General features: G+C 47.9%; 7 non-coding genes and 2 pseudogenes across 7 annotated transcripts; all 9 read left to right on the top strand.

Moving 5' to 3' along the window:
* Nucleotides 1–597: 597 nt before the first annotated feature.
* LOC142265574 (U2 spliceosomal RNA) lies at nt 598–788 on the top strand. The gene has a single exon (XR_012731877.1). It is a non-coding gene; the product is annotated as a U2 spliceosomal RNA (small nuclear RNA).
* A 1,387-nt stretch (nt 789–2,175) lies between these two features.
* LOC142265572 (U2 spliceosomal RNA) lies at nt 2,176–2,366 on the top strand. The gene has a single exon (XR_012731875.1). It is a non-coding gene; the product is annotated as a U2 spliceosomal RNA (small nuclear RNA).
* Nucleotides 2,367–3,753: 1,387 nt separating this feature from the next.
* Nucleotides 3,754–3,895, top strand: LOC142265669 (U2 spliceosomal RNA; annotated as a pseudogene).
* A 697-nt stretch (nt 3,896–4,592) lies between these two features.
* On the top strand, nt 4,593–4,787 carry LOC142265633 (U2 spliceosomal RNA). Its single transcript, XR_012731925.1, has one exon. It is a non-coding gene; the product is annotated as a U2 spliceosomal RNA (small nuclear RNA).
* A 1,387-nt stretch (nt 4,788–6,174) lies between these two features.
* On the top strand, nt 6,175–6,365 carry LOC142265570 (U2 spliceosomal RNA). Its single transcript, XR_012731874.1, has one exon. It is a non-coding gene; the product is annotated as a U2 spliceosomal RNA (small nuclear RNA).
* Nucleotides 6,366–7,752: 1,387 nt separating this feature from the next.
* On the top strand, nt 7,753–7,943 carry LOC142265569 (U2 spliceosomal RNA). The gene has a single exon (XR_012731873.1). It is a non-coding gene; the product is annotated as a U2 spliceosomal RNA (small nuclear RNA).
* Nucleotides 7,944–10,132: 2,189 nt separating this feature from the next.
* On the top strand, nt 10,133–10,325 carry LOC142265622 (U2 spliceosomal RNA). The gene has a single exon (XR_012731918.1). It is a non-coding gene; the product is annotated as a U2 spliceosomal RNA (small nuclear RNA).
* Nucleotides 10,326–11,712: 1,387 nt separating this feature from the next.
* On the top strand, nt 11,713–11,854 carry LOC142265668 (U2 spliceosomal RNA; annotated as a pseudogene).
* A 697-nt stretch (nt 11,855–12,551) lies between these two features.
* On the top strand, nt 12,552–12,746 carry LOC142265632 (U2 spliceosomal RNA). Its single transcript, XR_012731924.1, has one exon. It is a non-coding gene; the product is annotated as a U2 spliceosomal RNA (small nuclear RNA).
* The last annotated feature ends 187 nt before the right edge of the window (nt 12,747–12,933 follow it).

The following is a 12,933-nucleotide window of genomic DNA, read 5'->3' as shown; positions in this document are numbered from 1 at the left end:
GAAGAGACGGAACACTGGCGGCTTGTCACAATGCCCCCCGATGACATCACAATAGCGCTGCTGCCTAGAAAACAAGCTGCGTAGAAGAAGTTGTTCTTTGGGTGGGAGGGTGGGCTAGTGGAAGGAGGGGGCAATCTCTTTTTTTCCCGGGTGGTAGGGGGATGACAGGAGAAGGGAAGCGGGTGGTGAGAAAGGTACAGAGGGCAGGGTTTGGGGGCTGGGAAGGAAAGGGAAAAGATTAGGGTTTGGGGATGATGAAAGGGCTTTCTACGGGTAAGGATGGCAAAGGGTGGCAGTGACGGAAAGTCAGGCAACCTGTCCTGTCCGTCTTTTTGTATCGTGAATTGGAAAGACTGCAAGGGGGAGGGGAGTTGCTTGCGCCCTAAAGGAGGAGTTATTCAGATTCATTGCAGTGGGCGGCGGCTGCAAAACGCACCATTCTTCTTGTTTTTGCTCTGCAAAGCAGCCTTTTCAAGGGTTGGCTTGGGTGACAAAATGTCTTGTGTAGGCGTGGGTTTGTCTCCCTCTCGCTCTCTCTCCCTAAGATGTGTCCGGCATAGGCCAGGGTGCCACTCGAGGCCCAAACCAATTCTGGTTATCGCTTCTCGGCCTTTTGGCTAAGATCAAGTGTAGTATCTGTTCTTATCAGTTTAATATCTGATACGTCCCCTATCTGGGGACCATATATTAAATGGATTTTTAGAACAGGGAGATGGAAAAAGAGCTTGCTCTGTCCACTCCACGCATTGACCTGGTATTGCAGTACCTCCAGGAACGGTGCACCCCTTCTTAACCCAGTTTCCAAAAGCAGAACTCAATTCACCTGATTCATATTAGCCCGATTTAATGAATTGGAAGAAAGCATACGTCTTCATATGCACCTCAATTTGGCCCATTCACTTTTCACACTTCCTCCTTTTGTTTTTTATCTTTCACACTTTTGACTTTCTTTATTCATCCAAATAGCAAACTCATCACCACTCAACCTGACCAACTCGGCTATGTCCCCGTGCTGCAGTTCTCTGTCTTATCTAGATCATTTGCAATTGAATGGAATAGATCCCTTTTGGACAAAGTGGATTCACCTGCTGCTGCAGTGACCACAGGTGTGATAAGATCTAGAATTGGCATCTGGTGCGATCTCTCCGCTTCCACTCCAAAGAAAGTTACCTGTTTATTCCTATCATGCATTGGTTTTTGGGGTTTTCTTTGAGTAATGATGATCTCTTTAGTAGTCTGTTGGCGCCCTCTCCTGGAGGAATAGTTTGCTTGCTCTTGGACATTCTAAAAGAGAGGTCATGATAGACATTGAGCTTCTGAGCTCAATTGGGGACAGTCATGGGTGATGAATGTTTGCAACCTACTGCGAAGCCTCATACCGCAATATAAGGAACGTCAAATACTAAGAAAGGGCGGCCTATGAAAGAATTACTACTTTCAATAAGTACACTTAAACGGCTAATTGGGAATAGAAAAACTGTAAAAAGCCCTCTGAGAAAGCCCCCCTCTAACCTTTGATAGTAAGCTTTTCTGTAGTCTGCCTGTTGATGTATTTTCCGTTTGAACTGTGCACAACATGAAGAGACGGAACACTGGCGGCTTGTCACAATGCCCCCCGATGACATCACAATAGCGCTGCTGCCTAGAAAACAAGCTGCGCAGAAGAAGTTGTTCTTTGGGTGGGAGGGTGGGCTAGTGGAAGGAGGGGGCAATCTCTTTTTTTCCCGGGTGGTAGGGGGATGACAGGAGAAGGGAAGCGGGTGGTGAGAAAGGTACAGAGGGCAGGGTTTGGGGGCTGGGAAGGAAAGGGAAAAGATTAGGGTTTGGGGATGATGAAAGGGCTTTCTACGGGTAAGGATGGCAAAGGGTGGCAGTGACGGAAAGTCAGGCAACCTGTCCTGTCCGTCTTTTTGTATCGTGAATTGGAAAGACTGCAAGGGGGAGGGGAGTTGCTTGCGCCCTAAAGGAGGAGTTATTCAGATTCATTGCAGTGGGCGGCGGCTGCAAAACGCACCATTCTTCTTGTTTTTGCTCTGCAAAGCAGCCTTTTCAAGGGTTGGCTTGGGTGACAAAATGTCTTGTGTAGGCGTGGGTTTGTCTCCCTCTCGCTCTCTCTCCCTAAGATGTGTCCGGCATAGGCCAGGGTGCCACTCGAGGCCCAAACCAATTCTGGTTATCGCTTCTCGGCCTTTTGGCTAAGATCAAGTGTAGTATCTGTTCTTATCAGTTTAATATCTGATACGTCCCCTATCTGGGGACCATATATTAAATGGATTTTTAGAACAGGGAGATGGAAAAAGAGCTTGCTCTGTCCACTCCACGCATTGACCTGGTATTGCAGTACCTCCAGGAACGGTGCACCCCTTCTTAACCCAGTTTCCAAAAGCAGAACTCAATTCACCTGATTCATATTAGCCCGATTTAATGAATTGGAAGAAAGCATACGTCTTCATATGCACCTCAATATGGCCCATTCACTTTTCACACTTCCTCCTTTTGTTTTTTATCTTTCACACTTTTGACTTTCTTTATTCATCCAAATAGCAAACTCATCACCACTCAACCTGACCAACTCGGCTATGTCCCCGTGCTGCAGTTCTCTGTCTTATCTAGATCATTTGCAATTGAATGGAATAGATCCCTTTTGGACAAAGTGGATTCACCTGCTGCTGCAGTGACCACAGGTGTGATAAGATCTAGAATTGGCATCTGGTGCGATCTCTCCGCTTCCACTCCAAAGAAAGTTACCTGTTTATTCCTATCATGCATTGGTTTTTGGGGTTTTCTTTGAGTAATGATGATCTCTTTAGTAGTCTGTTGGCGCCCTCTCCTGGAGGAATAGTTTGCTTGCTCTTGGACATTCTAAAAGAGAGGTCATGATAGACATTGAGCTTCTGAGCTCAATTGGGGACAGTCATGGGTGATGAATGTTTGCAACCTACTGCGAAGCCTCATACCGCAATATAAGGAACGTCAAATACTAAGAAAGGGCGGCCTATGAAAGAATTACTACTTTCAATAAGTACACTTAAACGGCTAATTGGGAATAGAAAAACTGTAAAAAGCCCTCTGAGAAAGCCCCCCTCTAACCTTTGATAGTAAGCTTTTCTGTAGTCTGCCTGTTGATGTATTTTCCGTTTGAACTGTGCACAACATGAAGAGACGGAACACTGGCGGCTTGTCACAATGCCCCCCGATGACATCACAATAGCGCTGCTGCCTAGAAAACAAGCTGCGCAGAAGAAGTTGTTCTTTGGGTGGGAGGGTGGGCTAGTGGAAGGAGGGGGCAATCTCTTTTTTTCCCGGGTGGTAGGGGGATGACAGGAGAAGGGAAGCGGGTGGTGAGAAAGGTACAGAGGGCAGGGTTTGGGGGCTGGGAAGGAAAGGGAAAAGATTAGGGTTTGGGGATGATGAAAGGGCTTTCTACGGGTAAGGATGGCAAAGGGTGGCAGTGACGGAAAGTCAGGCAACCTGTCCTGTCCGTCTTTTTGTATCGTGAATTGGAAAGACTGCAAGGGGGAGGGGAGTTGCTTGCGCCCTAAAGGAGGAGTTATTCAGATTCATTGCAGTGGGCGGCGGCTGCAAAACGCACCATTCTTCTTGTTTTTGCTCTGCAAAGCAGCCTTTTCAAGGGTTGGCTTGGGTGACAAAATGTCTTGTGTAGGCGTGGGTTTGTCTCCCTCTCGCTCTCTCTCCCTAAGATGTGTCCGGCATAGGCCAGGGTGCCACTCGAGGCCCAAACCAATTCTGGTTATCGCTTCTCGGCCTTTTGGCTAAGATCAAGTGTAGTATCGTTCGAAAAGGTGGTTTAAGGCTCCGGCCACCTTAGTACAATGATGCAATGCACACTGGAAGGTTGCACTTGTTAGTACTTTGGGAGGATAGTATATCCATCTAGAGGAAACCATGGCCCTACCAGGATTGAGGCTATTAGACTGAGTAAGTGTGGGGGTTATGGTGCAATGTGCCCCAGGAATGGACACCCTGGAGGGAGTCTGAACTTGCTAGGTTGGGACCCTGGTAAGCCTCAGACTCTGTCGCACGCCGCGCCTTGCCTATTCATACTTTCCAAGCATATTGCCCTATCCTGGCCTTCTGGCTAAGAAGGGAAATTTTTATAATCCCGGTCGGAGGTCCGGTCAGCTTTGGGCTGAGAAACCATCACCCGGTTGGAGGTCCGGGTCAGCTTTGGCTGAGAAACCAACACCCGGTTGGAGGTCCGGTTAGCCTTGGGCTGAGAAACCAACACCCGGTTGGAGGTCCGGTCAGCCTTGGGCTGAGAAACCAACACCCGGTTGGAGGTCCGGTCAGCCTTGGGCTGAGAAACCAACACCGGTTGACGGTCCGGGCAGTCTCGGCTGCGAAACCAACGACTAGTAGCTCCCTACTCCACTTGGGTAAGATGCCTCGGTGGACGCTGGGAGCAACAACAAGGCTCAACCAGGCTTCGGCTTGGGGGAGCACCGAAGATCCCTGACCCTCGCTGTGGCCTTCTGGCTCGGAGGGACGGGGTTGATTTTTGGGGATCCTCTTCTCACGGAGGGGTCCACACGAATCCTAGCCTTTGCACTGTTTTTGGTGTGACTTCGGTCATGCATTTTTGCGGTGCTTTGGAAAGCTTCATTAAATCAAAATCTGTTCTTATCAGTTTAATATCTGATACGTCCCCTATCTGGGGACCATATATTAAATGGATTTTTAGAACAGGGAGATGGAAAAAGAGCTTGCTCTGTCCACTCCACGCATTGACCTGGTATTGCAGTACCTCCAGGAACGGTGCACCCCTTCTTAACCCAGTTTCCAAAAGCAGAACTCAATTCACCTGATTCATATTAGCCCGATTTAATGAATTGGAAGAAAGCATACGTCTTCATATGCACCTCAATTTGGCCCATTCACTTTTCACACTTCCTCCTTTTGTTTTTTATCTTTCACACTTTTGACTTTCTTTATTCATCCAAATAGCAAACTCATCACCACTCAACCTGACCAACTCGGCTATGTCCCCGTGCTGCAGTTCTCTGTCTTATCTAGATCATTTGCAATTGAATGGAATAGATCCCTTTTGGACAAAGTGGATTCACCTGCTGCTGCAGTGACCACAGGTGTGATAAGATCTAGAATTGGCATCTGGTGCGATCTCTCCGCTTCCACTCCAAAGAAAGTTACCTGTTTATTCCTATCATGCATTGGTTTTTGGGGTTTTCTTTGAGTAATGATGATCTCTTTAGTAGTCTGTTGGCGCCCTCTCCTGGAGGAATAGTTTGCTTGCTCTTGGACATTCTAAAAGAGAGGTCATGATAGACATTGAGCTTCTGAGCTCAATTGGGGACAGTCATGGGTGATGAATGTTTGCAACCTACTGCGAAGCCTCATACCGCAATATAAGGAACGTCAAATACTAAGAAAGGGCGGCCTATGAAAGAATTACTACTTTCAATAAGTACACTTAAACGGCTAATTGGGAATAGAAAAACTGTAAAAAGCCCTCTGAGAAAGCCCCCCTCTAACCTTTGATAGTAAGCTTTTCTGTAGTCTGCCTGTTGATGTATTTTCCGTTTGAACTGTGCACAACATGAAGAGACGGAACACTGGCGGCTTGTCACAATGCCCCCCGATGACATCACAATAGCGCTGCTGCCTAGAAAACAAGCTGCGCAGAAGAAGTTGTTCTTTGGGTGGGAGGGTGGGCTAGTGGAAGGAGGGGGCAATCTCTTTTTTTCCCGGGTGGTAGGGGGATGACAGGAGAAGGGAAGCGGGTGGTGAGAAAGGTACAGAGGGCAGGGTTTGGGGGCTGGGAAGGAAAGGGAAAAGATTAGGGTTTGGGGATGATGAAAGGGCTTTCTACGGGTAAGGATGGCAAAGGGTGGCAGTGACGGAAAGTCAGGCAACCTGTCCTGTCCGTCTTTTTGTATCGTGAATTGGAAAGACTGCAAGGGGGAGGGGAGTTGCTTGCGCCCTAAAGGAGGAGTTATTCAGATTCATTGCAGTGGGCGGCGGCTGCAAAACGCACCATTCTTCTTGTTTTTGCTCTGCAAAGCAGCCTTTTCAAGGGTTGGCTTGGGTGACAAAATGTCTTGTGTAGGCGTGGGTTTGTCTCCCTCTCGCTCTCTCTCCCTAAGATGTGTCCGGCATAGGCCAGGGTGCCACTCGAGGCCCAAACCAATTCTGGTTATCGCTTCTCGGCCTTTTGGCTAAGATCAAGTGTAGTATCTGTTCTTATCAGTTTAATATCTGATACGTCCCCTATCTGGGGACCATATATTAAATGGATTTTTAGAACAGGGAGATGGAAAAAGAGCTTGCTCTGTCCACTCCACGCATTGACCTGGTATTGCAGTACCTCCAGGAACGGTGCACCCCTTCTTAACCCAGTTTCCAAAAGCAGAACTCAATTCACCTGATTCATATTAGCCCGATTTAATGAATTGGAAGAAAGCATACGTCTTCATATGCACCTCAATATGGCCCATTCACTTTTCACACTTCCTCCTTTTGTTTTTTATCTTTCACACTTTTGACTTTCTTTATTCATCCAAATAGCAAACTCATCACCACTCAACCTGACCAACTCGGCTATGTCCCCGTGCTGCAGTTCTCTGTCTTATCTAGATCATTTGCAATTGAATGGAATAGATCCCTTTTGGACAAAGTGGATTCACCTGCTGCTGCAGTGACCACAGGTGTGATAAGATCTAGAATTGGCATCTGGTGCGATCTCTCCGCTTCCACTCCAAAGAAAGTTACCTGTTTATTCCTATCATGCATTGGTTTTTGGGGTTTTCTTTGAGTAATGATGATCTCTTTAGTAGTCTGTTGGCGCCCTCTCCTGGAGGAATAGTTTGCTTGCTCTTGGACATTCTAAAAGAGAGGTCATGATAGACATTGAGCTTCTGAGCTCAATTGGGGACAGTCATGGGTGATGAATGTTTGCAACCTACTGCGAAGCCTCATACCGCAATATAAGGAACGTCAAATACTAAGAAAGGGCGGCCTATGAAAGAATTACTACTTTCAATAAGTACACTTAAACGGCTAATTGGGAATAGAAAAACTGTAAAAAGCCCTCTGAGAAAGCCCCCCTCTAACCTTTGATAGTAAGCTTTTCTGTAGTCTGCCTGTTGATGTATTTTCCGTTTGAACTGTGCACAACATGAAGAGACGGAACACTGGCGGCTTGTCACAATGCCCCCCGATGACATCACAATAGCGCTGCTGCCTAGAAAACAAGCTGCGCAGAAGAAGTTGTTCTTTGGGTGGGAGGGTGGGCTAGTGGAAGGAGGGGGCAATCTCTTTTTTTCCCGGGTGGTAGGGGGATGACAGGAGAAGGGAAGCGGGTGGTGAGAAAGGTACAGAGGGCAGGGTTTGGGGGCTGGGAAGGAAAGGGAAAAGATTAGGGTTTGGGGATGATGAAAGGGCTTTCTACGGGTAAGGATGGCAAAGGGTGGCAGTGACGGAAAGTCAGGCAACCTGTCCTGTCTGTCTTTTTGTATCGTGAATTGGAAAGACTGCAAGGGGGAGGGGAGTTGCTTGCGCCCTAAAGGAGGAGTTATTCAGATTCATTGCAGTGGGCGGCGGCTGCAAAACGCACCATTCTTCTTGTTTTTGCTCTGCAAAGCAGCCTTTTCAAGGGTTGGCTTGGGTGACAAAATGTCTTGTGTAGGCGTGGGTTTGTCTCCCTCTCGCTCTCTCTCCCTAAGATGTGTCCGGCATAGGCCAGGGTGCCACTCGAGGCCCAAACCAATTCTGGTTATCGCTTCTCGGCCTTTTGGCTAAGATCAAGTGTAGTATCTGTTCTTATCAGTTTAATATCTGATACGTCCCCTATCTGGGGACCATATATTAAATGGATTTTTAGAACAGGGAGATGGAAAAAGAGCTTGCTCTGTCCACTCCACGCATTGACCTGGTATTGCAGTACCTCCAGGAACGGTGCACCCCTTCTTAACCCAGTTTCCAAAAGCAGAACTCAATTCACCTGATTCATATTAGCCCGATTTAATGAATTGGAAGAAAGCATACGTCTTCATATGCACCTCAATTTGGCCCATTCACTTTTCACACTTCCTCCTTTTGTTTTTTATCTTTCACACTTTTGACTTTCTTTATTCATCCAAATAGCAAACTCATCACCACTCAACCTGACCAACTCGGCTATGTCCCCGTGCTGCAGTTCTCTGTCTTATCTAGATCATTTGCAATTGAATGGAATAGATCCCTTTTGGACAAAGTGGATTCACCTGCTGCTGCAGTGACCACAGGTGTGATAAGATCTAGAATTGGCATCTGGTGCGATCTCTCCGCTTCCACTCCAAAGAAAGTTACCTGTTTATTCCTATCATGCATTGGTTTTTGGGGTTTTCTTTGAGTAATGATGATCTCTTTAGTAGTCTGTTGGCGCCCTCTCCTGGAGGAATAGTTTGCTTGCTCTTGGACATTCTAAAAGAGAGGTCATGATAGACATTGAGCTTCTGAGCTCAATTGGGGACAGTCATGGGTGATGAATGTTTGCAACCTACTGCGAAGCCTCATACCGCAATATAAGGAACGTCAAATACTAAGAAAGGGCGGCCTATGAAAGAATTACTACTTTCAATAAGTACACTTAAACGGCTAATTGGGAATAGAAAAACTGTAAAAAGCCCTCTGAGAAAGCCCCCCTCTAACCTTTGATAGTAAGCTTTTCTGTAGTCTGCCTGTTGATGTATTTTCCGTTTGAACTGTGCACAACATGAAGAGACGGAACACTGGCGGCTTGTCACAATGCCCCCCGATGACATCACAATAGCGCTGCTGCCTAGAAAACAAGCTGCGCAGAAGAAGTTGTTCTTTGGGTGGGAGGGTGGGCTAGTGGAAGGAGGGGGCAATCTCTTTTTTTCCCGGGTGGTAGGGGGATGACAGGAGAAGGGAAGCGGGTGGTGAGAAAGGTACAGAGGGCAGGGTTTGGGGGCTGGGAAGGAAAGGGAAAAGATTAGGGTTTGGGGATGATGAAAGGGCTTTCTACGGGTAAGGATGGCAAAGGGTGGCAGTGACGGAAAGTCAGGCAACCTGTCCTGTCCGTCTTTTTGTATCGTGAATTGGAAAGACTGCAAGGGGGAGGGGAGTTGCTTGCGCCCTAAAGGAGGAGTTATTCAGATTCATTGCAGTGGGCGGCGGCTGCAAAACGCACCATTCTTCTTGTTTTTGCTCTGCAAAGCAGCCTTTTCAAGGGTTGGCTTGGGTGACAAAATGTCTTGTGTAGGCGTGGGTTTGTCTCCCTCTCGCTCTCTCTCCCTAAGATGTGTCCGGCATAGGCCAGGGTGCCACTCGAGGCCCAAACCAATTCTGGTTATCGCTTCTCGGCCTTTTGGCTAAGATCAAGTGTAGTGTTGTTCGAAGAGGTGGTTTAAGCTCCAGGCCACCTTAGTACAATGATACAATGCACACTGGAAGGTTGCGCTTGCTAGTACTCTGGGTGGATAGTATATTCATCTAGAGGAAAACATGGCCCTACCAGGATCGAGGCTATTAGACTGAGTAAGGGTGGGGGGCTATGGTACAACGTGCCCCAGGACTGACGACCCTGGAGTGAGTCTGAGCTTGCTGGCTTGGGACCCCGGCAAGCCTTGGGCTCTGTAGCACACCGTACCTTGCCTTTTCATACTTTTTGAGCATATTACCCTATCCCGGCCTTCTGGCTAGGAAGGGAAATTTTTATAATCCCAGTCGGAGGTCTGGTCAGCTTTGGGCTGAGAAACTAACACCCGGTTGGAGGTCTGGCTCAGCTTCGGCTGAGAAACCAACACCCGGTTGGAGGTCTGGGTCAGCTTCGGCTGAGAAACCAACACCCGGTTGGAGGTCCGGTTAGCCTTGGGCTGAGAAACCAACACCGGTTGACGGTCCGGGCAGTTTCGGCTGCGAAACCAACAACTAGTAGCTCTCTACTCCACTTGGGTAAGATGCCTGGGTGGACGCTGGGAGCAACGACAAGGCTCAACCAGGCTTCGGCTTGGGGGAGCACCGAAGATCCCTGACCCTTGCTGTGGCCTTCTGGCTCGGAGGGACGGGGTTGATTTTTGGGGACCCTCTCCTCACGGTGGGGTCCACACGAATCCTAGCCTTTGCACTGTTTTTGGTGTGACTTCGGTCATGCATTTTTTGTGGTGCTTTGGAAAGCTTCATTAAATCAAAAATCTGTTCTTATCAGTTTAATATCTGATACGTCCCCTATCTGGGGACCATATATTAAATGGATTTTTAGAACAGGGAGATGGAAAAAGAGCTTGCTCTGTCCACTCCACGCATTGACCTGGTATTGCAGTACCTCCAGGAACGGTGCACCCCTTCTTAACCCAGTTTCCAAAAGCAGAACTCAATTCACCTGATTCATATTAGCCCGATTTAATGAATTGGAAGAAAGCATACGTCTTCATATGCACCTCAATATGGCCCATTCACTTTTCACACTTCCTCCTTTTGTTTTTTATCTTTCACACTTTTGACTTTCTTTATTCATCCAAATAGCAAACTCATCACCACTCAACCTGACCAACTCGGCTATGTCCCCGTGCTGCAGTTCTCTGTCTTATCTAGATCATTTGCAATTGAATGGAATAGATCCCTTTTGGACAAAGTGGATTCACCTGCTGCTGCAGTGACCACAGGTGTGATAAGATCTAGAATTGGCATCTGGTGCGATCTCTCCGCTTCCACTCCAAAGAAAGTTACCTGTTTATTCCTATCATGCATTGGTTTTTGGGGTTTTCTTTGAGTAATGATGATCTCTTTAGTAGTCTGTTGGCGCCCTCTCCTGGAGGAATAGTTTGCTTGCTCTTGGACATTCTAAAAGAGAGGTCATGATAGACATTGAGCTTCTGAGCTCAATTGGGGACAGTCATGGGTGATGAATGTTTGCAACCTACTGCGAAGCCTCATACCGCAATATAAGGAACGTCAAATACTAAGAAAGGGCGGCCTATGAAAGAATTACTACTTTCAATAAGTACACTTAAACGGCTAATTGGGAATAGAAAAACTGTAAAAAGCCCTCTGAGAAAGCCCCCCTCTAACCTTTGATAGTAAGCTTTTCTGTAGTCTGCCTGTTGATGTATTTTCCGTTTGAACTGTGCACAACATGAAGAGACGGAACACTGGCGGCTTGTCACAATGCCCCCCGATGACATCACAATAGCGCTGCTGCCTAGAAAACAAGCTGCGCAGAAGAAGTTGTTCTTTGGGTGGGAGGGTGGGCTAGTGGAAGGAGGGGGCAATCTCTTTTTTTCCCGGGTGGTAGGGGGATGACAGGAGAAGGGAAGCGGGTGGTGAGAAAGGTACAGAGGGCAGGGTTTGGGGGCTGGGAAGGAAAGGGAAAAGATTAGGGTTTGGGGATGATGAAAGGGCTTTCTACGGGTAAGGATGGCAAAGGGTGGCAGTGACGGAAAGTCAGGCAACCTGTCCTGTCCGTCTTTTTGTATCGTGAATTGGAAAGACTGCAAGGGGGAGGGGAGTTGCTTGCGCCCTAAAGGAGGAGTTATTCAGATTCATTGCAGTGGGCGGCGGCTGCAAAACGCACCATTCTTCTTGTTTTTGCTCTGCAAAGCAGCCTTTTCAAGGGTTGGCTTGGGTGACAAAATGTCTTGTGTAGGCGTGGGTTTGTCTCCCTCTCGCTCTCTCTCCCTAAGATGTGTCCGGCATAGGCCAGGGTGCCACTCGAGGCCCAAACCAATTCTGGTTATCGCTTCTCGGCCTTTTGGCTAAGATCAAGTGTAGTATCGTTCGAAAAGGTGGTTTAAGGCTCCGGCCACCTTAGTACAATGATGCAATGCACACTGGAAGGTTGCACTTGTTAGTACTTTGGGAGGATAGTATATCCATCTAGAGGAAACCATGGCCCTACCAGGATTGAGGCTATTAGACTGAGTAAGTGTGGGGGTTATGGTGCAATGTGCCCCAGGAATGGACACCCTGGAGGGAGTCTGAACTTGCTAGGTTGGGACCCTGGTAAGCCTCAGACTCTGTCGCACGCCGCGCCTTGCCTATTCATACTTTCCAAGCATATTGCCCTATCCTGGCCTTCTGGCTAAGAAGGGAAATTTTTATAATCCCGGTCGGAGGTCCGGTCAGCTTTGGGCTGAGAAACCATCACCCGGTTAGAGGTCCGGGTCAGCTTTGGCTGAGAAACCAACACCCGGTTGGAGGTCCGGTTAGCCTTGGGCTGAGAAACCAACACCCGGTTGGAGGTCCGGTCAGCCTTGGGCTGAGAAACCAACACCCGGTTGGAGGTCCGGTCAGCCTTGGGCTGAGAAACCAACACCGGTTGACGGTCCGGGCAGTCTCGGCTGCGAAACCAACGACTAGTAGCTCCCTACTCCACTTGGGTAAGATGCCTCGGTGGACGCTGGGAGCAACAACAAGGCTCAACCAGGCTTCGGCTTGGGGGAGCACCGAAGATCCCTGACCCTCGCTGTGGCCTTCTGGCTCGGAGGGACGGGGTTGATTTTTGGGGATCCTCTTCTCACGGAGGGGTCCACACGAATCCTAGCCTTTGCACTGTTTTTGGTGTGACTTCGGTCATGCATTTTTGCGGTGCTTTGGAAAGCTTCATTAAATCAAAATCTGTTCTTATCAGTTTAATATCTGATACGTCCCCTATCTGGGGACCATATATTAAATGGATTTTTAGAACAGGGAGATGGAAAAAGAGCTTGCTCTGTCCACTCCACGCATTGACCTGGTATTGCAGTACCTCCAGGAACGGTGCACCCCTTCTTAACCCAGTTTCCAAAAGCAGAACTCAATTCACCTGATTCATATTAGCCCGATTTAATGAATTGGAAGAAAGCATACGTCTTCATATGCACCTCAATTTGGCCCATTCACTTTTCACACTTCCTCCTTTTGTTTTTTATCTTTCACACTTTTGACTTTCTTTATTCATCCAAATAGCAAACTCAT

The sequence above is a fragment of the Anomaloglossus baeobatrachus genome, unplaced genomic scaffold, assembly GCF_048569485.1.
Source record: "Anomaloglossus baeobatrachus isolate aAnoBae1 unplaced genomic scaffold, aAnoBae1.hap1 Scaffold_275, whole genome shotgun sequence".
NCBI classification, from domain to species: Eukaryota; Metazoa; Chordata; class Amphibia; order Anura; family Aromobatidae; genus Anomaloglossus; species Anomaloglossus baeobatrachus.
This window is presented reverse-complemented; position numbering and strand designations above follow the sequence as displayed.